The sequence below is a fragment of the Mesoplodon bidens genome (assembly GCF_964165515.1).
Source record: "Mesoplodon bidens genome assembly, chromosome: 5".
Classification (NCBI taxonomy): domain Eukaryota; kingdom Metazoa; phylum Chordata; class Mammalia; order Artiodactyla; family Ziphiidae; genus Mesoplodon; species Mesoplodon bidens.
Window position 1 is genome coordinate 85,659,857 of NC_138161.1, and position 8,625 is coordinate 85,668,481.

The window sequence follows — 8,625 nt, forward strand, 5'->3', positions numbered from 1 at the left end:
ATCTGGAGACTGGCAACCACCAGGTTCCACAAAAGGGGCAGCAGCCATCATGAATGCCCTAGTGAGATACCATGCTGACCCTGGCACATAAGGTATCCATTGCAAAAAGGAACATTGCCACTTGACTTCAACACTGAAACACTCCGAACATTTCCTTAAGGATTGTGCTGTATGTGAGCATATATTCAGAAAACAAGCCTAAAAGAAATGAGCCAGGAGGAACTTGCTTTCGGGACTTATCCCAGCCCCATTGTCTTAGGCTCATTTCCCTTTTCTGATCCACATACTGTTTTCCAATCCTGAGCTGCTGGATTATCCACACTCTGTAGCTCTTACAGAGCCCCTGCCCTGTCTGCCTGCCCTCTCCAACCAGTGCTTTAATTGCCAAGGTAAACTGAAAAGGCCTGTTATCAAAAACATAAGAATGGCTGCATACTGATTCAGATTTGCTTAGTTGCTGTGGCCTTCTGCAGTCAATATCTTAATATTTTCTAGCCCGTTTGCAACTGGAATGTGAGCATATTAGGCCATTTTGGAAGAGAGATGCCATACGGCAAAAACAAGCAAACAAACAACGACAAACAATGAAAGAAATATTTAGGGACCAAGAGAGTATTCCCTCTGATCTCTTATACAATCTGTCGTCTGGTCCTATCCATTCCACCTCAAGGAAGATCTCTTGGTACAACCTTTTATCTCCATCCTTTTCCAGATCTCCAGTTCAGGTTCTTGTCTCTCACTAAGATGCCTGCAATTGCCCCCAACTGGGCTCCCAACCTCCAGTCCAATATGCACACTGTCGTCAGTCTGACCATGATGTTTTTATGGCAACCTGCAAGCACCAGATTAAAGCTTCAGTGTGATATTAAAAATGGTTCACTTTTAAGGACCAGCACAACTCTTCAACATCATTCTTGTTCCTATAAACCCTGTCCTTTAGCCATAAAGAAAATGTGTCTCTCACTTTCAATAAAAGACTTTACTCATTCATTCTCTTCCTTCTGACTGATGAATTTCTACTCTTCTAGACCCAGTTCTAATGCTACCTTTCTGAAGACACCCTGATTCCCTCCTGATAGGGTTAACTATTCTTTTCTTTTAGATTCCTTAGCCTTTTTTTTTTTTTTTTTTTTTTTTTTTTGCGGTACGCGGGCCTCTCACTGTTGTGCCCTCTCCCGTTGCAGAGCACAGGCTCCAGACGCACAGGCTCAGCGGCCATGGCTCACGGGCCCAGCCGCTCTGCAGCATGTGGGATCTTCCCGGACTGGGGCACAAACCCGTGTCCCCTGCATCAGCAGGCAGCCTCTCAACCACTGTGCCACCAGGGAAGCCCCTCCTTAGCCTTTTTTATGTGTCTCTATTCACAGCACTTGTCAGAATGTTCTGTATCAATTTTTCACATCTTCCTGAATCAGTCTCTTGGATTCTCAAAAACAATACTAGCCTTATTTATTTTATATCATCAGTGCCAAGCACAGGACCTTGTGAATAATGTAAATGTTGAATAAATGTTTAATAAGCAAATGAATGTATAATAAACATGCCATGCAGGGAGCCAGTGTTCTGTTTTTGTATAGGATCAGCCTTGCACACAGTTATGCGTTTTGGAGTAGAGAAACATTCCTTCCTTCTTGTTTCCTTTTCTTCACCAAATATTTATTGAGCAACTTCTGTGTTCCAGGTTCTATGTATGGGAGGTGTCAGGCATATTAAAAATAATAAAACATTGCCTCTTCCCTACAGGTGCTCTCAATTTTAATATGAAGGAAAAACAGCAAAGTAATAATATGAGTTGAGTACCAGTTGCTTAACAGGAGCACCTTTCATATTTATAACTGGACTGTGGAGATGTCTTCTACTCTCTGAGGGCCAGCATTTGAGATGAGTCTTGAGTGCACGTGGTCACCTCCATATTGCACCCGGCACCTAAGCACGTGCAGAAGGTCTTGGGAGAACCTGTTCAAAGTATATCAGTAGCTCCTAGAGAATGGTGTCTGATGTGGAGAATGAAAAGGTCATTGATCAAAGGGTCAGGACCCCTTTGTTCTAGTTTTAGCTCTGCTACTAATTAGTTATGACCTTGGGCAAGTGATCCAATCTATTGGATATCTTGTCTGTAAATTGAGTGTGTTGGTCTATACTCTAGGTCAGTGGCTCTCAACCAGGAGTTTATCATAGGATTTTAAAACTATATGTATTCAGTCCCTACCAAAGAGTCACTTAAATCTCCCAAGCTAAGGCCAGGCCATGTGTATTTAGCAAAATAACTTGCTGGTGATTCTGACAGGCTTTGACTGAGCTATATCTGCTCTCGATGATATCTTGATATCTGAGGTCTCTGGGCCTCTGTCTGGCAGGTCCCCACCCTGACTGAGACACGGAGACTCTAGGCCCGCTCCAGTCTTTCTCCTTAATAGGCTGTGAGAACCAGGAACATTGTTTCAAAAAACAATCAGATCAGTAGCTGACATCATAGGTCTTCCTGAAAGAGAGGAAAGAGATGCAGAACAGAGATAAGACAAAAAAAAAAGTCGCCAAATGCTTGTGGGATGCTGGTAATCACAGCCGGCACCAAGCCGGCTCTCTGCAGCTTCTTGAACTTTAAGATGGACCCAGTCATTCTGATGCCCTCACTCCCATATATTTATTCTCTGACTGAGGCACAAAGATCCGAGTGAGCTAATGCATCAACCCATGAAAAATGAACGATTAAAACAATGAAGTTGTTAGTTCTTTTACCAGATTGCAAATAAATAACCTGCCTGTCAGGCTGGCTGCTCTGCTGGACCATTAGTTTAATACAAAGACATTCTGAGAAACGGGTGGATGACAGCTGATCTATTACCGGGCCTTTGATAAAGACTTGAGCAAGATATGCTGTCACAAAACACCTAAGGTCAATCCCAATTTGTGAGAAGCAAAGTATTAGATGAAATTTGAATACACCTCTCTGCCCATCATGAAAGCTACAGGCTTTAAAAAAAGAAACAGCTGGTGAGATGGTGGGTACTTGTTCTGACAGTCTAAAACACTTTTCTGCTTATGCTTAGTTAGCTGTCAGGGACTCTGTGCTGATGTAGAAGGCCTTGGAGTTTCTAACCATCACAGTGATCTTGGGACTGCACAATGTATCTTCTTACTAGGCCGGACAGGTTCTTCCCATGAGAAGTTACTCTAAGCCATGTCAAATGCTAACACAGTCATGAATTTCCAAACAAAAAGCCAATTCATTGCATTTTCTTATGTGTAGTGTATGGTTTGAATTCTGTGTGCCATCTCAGAAAATGTTTGCCAGCCAGATATATCGCGCAGGTAAAATAATTACATAAGACAGTAGACAAGACAATTAAACAAAGACAAATTCATTACATTCTCTAGTTGAGATCTCATCTATCTTTAAATTTTAGTGGGAAAAGTAAAGATATGAATGACCTCTCACAAGTCACTTTGAAGAAGATAATTGTTATTTCTTAGAAGCAAAAAGTACTATTAGAAAACTTACCCTATAGTAAAACTAGGTGAGAGGCACTGTTTATGACGTTTTCAGAGTTAACCAACTTGTCTCTCTAACTGATTTGTCTCATCTTGAATTTAGCAAAGCTGACTCTTCAGTTTTTAATAAAAATCATTCAAATGCCCAAGAAGCAAACAAATCAAAAATACAATATTTTCCCTTCTTTTGGGTATTTATCTCTATTCCAGTCATATCTTCATGGTCAAAGTGATGTAAGTTCTACCTAAATCAAAAAATAGGAACTGTCAGTTCAGTCTTATTTTGGAGTACATTCACTGGTTAATTCAAAGGGTGAAATCTAGCTTTAATATGGAGAAACAACTTAAATCTACAGAGAAGCCACCCTCAGAGGCTTTGTGGTCCTTTGGTTGCCCAAAATGATTTCAACTAGAAAGAGGCATCAACTATATTACTTCAAACTGGTTTGACCGGTTCTTCCAGGGAACTGGGTGGCTAACTAGTAAACAAGGTGAACAAGAAAATGTCAATATAAAACTCTCCAGGCTGATTTTTCTACCTACTAAGTCAAACCACAACTTGGCCTCTTGTCCAACTTTGTAATCTTTTCAATGTTATATAAAATTAGCACCCTCTCACCTCCCAAGAATCCCCGAGAGACTGGGAAAAAGCTCAGAGCTCATCCTAAGGCTATCTTAGTTTTGTTCCTGATTTTTCCTTAGTAGCCTTGCCATTTGGGCAAGTGGCTTAATGTTTGCTTATCTTGCTATGTGCACAGTAACATCTGCTTAAAGGAGACCTTATACATAAAAACAAACACTGTTCTATAGTCAGGGGGAGCCCTTAAGGTTGTTTTCTTAAAACAGAAAAAATAATGTTATTACATTGAGCATTAAGAAGAACAAGCAATTCATGATATAGAAACTTCCACTGCAATCTGCATTTAGTCTTCTGTCAGTTTTAGCCCTTGAGAAGTCTCTTCCTCCTGAGTCTTACTGTAGGTGTATCTGGGCACTCAAGTTGCTTCCCAGATTCTTGCTGGGTTCTGACCTTCCCTCAAGAGTCCCAGGTCATTCTCAAAGTGACATTTATTAAAACCTGTCCTTTGGTTCCGCTAAGGAAAAAAAAATTAATAATTGATGATAGTTTTTCCATATTTTTTTTTATTTTTTAAGGTTATTTTATGACATAGGTTTGTTTATTTATTTATTTATGGCTGCGTTGAGTCTTTGTTGCTTCACGTGAGCTTCCTCTAGTTGCGTTGAGCGGGGGCTACTCTTCGTTGCGGTGCGCAGGCTTCTCACTGTGGTGGCTTCTTTTGTTGGGAAGCATGGGCTCTAGGTGCACGGGCTTCAGTAGTTGTGGCACGTGGGCTCCGTAGTTGTGGCTAGCAGGCTCTAGCGCACAGGCTCAGCAGTTGTGGTGCACGGGCTTTGTTGCTCCACGGCATGTGGGATCTTCCTGGATCAGGGCTCGAACCAGTGGGCCCTGCATTGGCAGATAGATTCTTAACCTCTGTGCCACCAGGGAAGTGCCCATATATATATATATATTTTTTTTTTTGATGTTAATTTATTTTTTTAACATTTTTATTGGAGTATAATTGCTTTACAATGGTGTCTTAGTTTCTGCTGTATAACAAAGTGAATCAGCTATATGCATACGTATATCCCCATATCTCTTCCCTCTTGCGTCTCCCTCCCACCCTCCCTATCCCACCCCGCTAGGTGGTCACAAAGCACTGAGCTGATCTCCCTGTTCTATGAGGCTGATTCAATGCAATCCCTATCAAACTACCAATGGCATTTTTCACAGAACTAGAACAAAAAATTTCACAGTTTGTATGGAAACACAAAAGACCCCGAATAGCCAAAGCAATCTTGAGAAAGAAAAATGGAGCTGGAGGAATCAGGATCCCGGACTTCAGACTATACTACACAGCTACAGTAATCAAGACAGTATGGTACTGGTACAAAAACAGAAATATAGATTAATGGAACAAGACAGAAAGCCCAGAGATAAACCCACGCACATATGGTCACCTTATCTTTGATAAAGGAGGCCAGATTATACAGTGGAGAAAAGACAGCCTCTTCAATAAGTGGTGCTGGGAAAACTGGACAGCCCATGTATTTTTTATATTACATGGTTTTAAAAATATTTATATTTGTATTTATTTCTATAAAGACTTGTGCATCAAGCTATTGTTAATAACATAGCTCTATTTAATAACATGGTCTCTAAGGTAAGTCAGAAGCTACTTAAAATATTTAGAAATACAGAGATTGTGATAAGTTGAATAATAGACCCTCAAAGATGTTCTAATTTCTGCAGTCTGTTAATAGGTAATCTTACATGGCAAATGGAACTTCGCAGAAGTTAATGATTTTGAGGTGGAGAGATTTTTTTGGATTACCTGGTAAGCCTAATGTAATCAAAAATTTCTTATAAGAGGGAAACAGTCAGAGCAGAAACAAGCAGCTAAACTGCTGGCTTAGAAGACTGAGAAAGTGGCCAAGAGCCAAGGAATATAGGTGGGTCCTAGGAGCTAGAAGAGACAAAGAAATGGATCCTCTCCTCAAGTGTCCTGAAAGAACACAGCCCTGTCAACACCTGATTTTAGACTTCTAACCTGCAGAACTGCGAGGTAATAAATTTATGCATTTTAAAGCCACTGAATTTGTGACAGTTCGTTACAGCTTAGGAAACTAATACGGAAACATTTATAATAATGCAAGCCTTACCTTGTCTAACATACATACATACATACCATTGCCAGCACACTGTTTGGGAATTGTATTGATAACTCATATGTATCTGGGTCTTTCCCTCTGGAAATTTTTTGTCTTCCCTACTCTTTTTTCCTTCCCCTTCCCTTTCCCACTCATTACACTCTCTCTAGTGTTTCAGATCTGTTAAATGGTGACCTCCTCAAAGAGAACATTTGGAACTAAACACACCCCATCTCCTGCCTGCCAATCTAAATTAGGGTCCCTGATGTTATTCTCTCTCATACACACTAACCCCTTATAAAACTTTTAAATTAGGCACTTATTTGAATGATAATTTTGTTGTGTTCATCTTTCTACTATTGCAAGCTTGATGGGTACACACACTATGCTTGATTTTGCTTGATTTTGTTGTGAACCTAGCACATAGCAGGTATCCAGGAAATATTTTTTGGCTGAATGAGAACATTCTAGAATTCTGCAAATTTTGTAAGATAGATTGAAAGCATGCCCCATAATGCAGTCCATCTGGGATCATGAGGCAACAAACCAACACACCACCTCCTCTTTCAGAGGACATGAAGCAGGCTTTGCATTAACTTTGCTTTCCTCTGAAGTCTTAGTCAAAGTCATGATTATTTAGCCAGATGACAATTGATGGATGTTTTTCATGATGCATATATAATCTAAGAAATGCTACAGTATTTCTCAAGAATTCTCTTTAATAACATCCAGAATGCTTTGACTTGCTTTTATTTCCATTTGCACTTTATTGCTTTTCAATATAAATTGTAAATTCCTTCAAAGACACTTAAACATCCATTGAAGAACAGACTTTGAGAACTTCAAGAGATCAGTCTTCCTGAGTAATTATTTATGTCTTCTGCAATTTTGATTCCACTGGAGTTCCAGAATCAAAGCTAAGGATTTGTCTGAGCTCTTCTTGGGATGGAGAAGTGACTAACATTTGCGAACATTTTTGTGAAGCCTCAAAACACTGAACGATTAATGAGAAAGTGGTTAAATTTTATTTATGTGTGTTTCAGAAACATCAAGCCAGGTGATTTCAATGTTTTTTTAGAAAAGCATTGGTCTTTACATATTATGTATTTTTCCCATATTATTCTGAATGTGTCTATGGTTTTTGCCCAGGTATAGCATCTTTGTTGAATAGTTGATCCTGATTTTAAATGCAAGGGTTTCAATGGAAAGGAAACACATTTTACTGAAGTATTATGAGATTCCTTTATGTTACTATGTCTACTAGGTTACTCCTGATAACAATCTGTGAGATAGATTTTATGAATCCCATTTTACAGAAGAGGAAATTGAAGGTCTTAGAGCTTAAATAACTGCTTAAAGCCAGAGATAAGGTCCATAGCCATGCTGAGCCCCCCGACCCAAAGTTCCCACCATTTCCTCTAGACCACACAACCTTCAGTGGATCTCGCAGACCAGCACGGTGTTCAGGATGGCTCCCTCTCTCTCAAAGCAGACCAGTCAGAATACCGCTTTCCTCAAAGCCCTATGCCAGTGGGCCCCATAACTCAAGAGGGGAAATGGCTAAATATCAATAGATGGGGATACTGGAACTTATTATACAAACCCTATTGTGTTCAGCATGGCCACTTTGACTCCTCTAATGTTATTATTCTCCTCAGAGCGCAGGGTTTTGTGGCCATGTTTGCTGTGGCCATATCAAGATTTATACTCAGGTAACCCCATGGCAAAAACAGGTCTTCCCCATGATGGGAAGAATTTGTAATAACCATGGCTCTTGGTTTCTAAAGTTATCAGAAGGCTTTAATGAAACATTTTGATTTTTCTGATTGCTTGTGAGCCTTCCATTAGGGATCACCTTTCATCACGTCACAGTGAAATGTAGGTGATGCTGTTATGTGTTTACTGACCACGATGTGAAGGAAGTAAGAATATCACAAACATCCACTCCCAGTCACCTCTGAAATGCCATACGCAGTTCTTATTGCTTAGTCACTTATTAACAAACAAAGTTAATAAACTTTTCAGGCAGTAAACCCAGATGTGCTTTCTGGCATACCTGGCAAGTTCAGGATAAGTGCTTTACTGATATATTTGAACAATCAGTGATTCTTAGATAAAAGAATGTCTAGACCAACAGCAGACTACATAAACAGCTGTTCAGATGCTGAGTCAGATTCTACTTAATACTCTCTTATTTGTACATATCTCACTCAAGAAAGGGAGAAAAACAATGCATTTTTTGATTAATCACCCCGTGTTATATTAGTCTTTGTTTTTAATACTAAGCAAGCAACCAATGGCCCTTAAAGGTAGCATTTCTATTACTGCTGTCATTTCTACTTAAAGCAAACTGAAAGATGAAATGTTTTTAAGGATAGTGGATGCTAAAAAACAAGTAACAGCACAGGCACACAAGGCAGC

At 39.8% G+C, this 8,625-nt stretch overlaps 1 protein-coding gene across 1 annotated transcript in view; it reads left to right on the forward strand.

Moving 5' to 3' along the window:
- LOC308617943 (EGF-like and EMI domain-containing protein 1) overlaps nucleotides 1-6,035 on the forward strand; it is a gene marked incomplete at its 5' end in the record, with an annotated part of 564,371 nt that extends 558,336 nt beyond the window's left edge. The window contains 1 exon segment of the mRNA XM_081235347.1: nucleotides 5,807-6,035.
- Nucleotides 6,036-8,625: the final 2,590 nt, after the last annotated feature.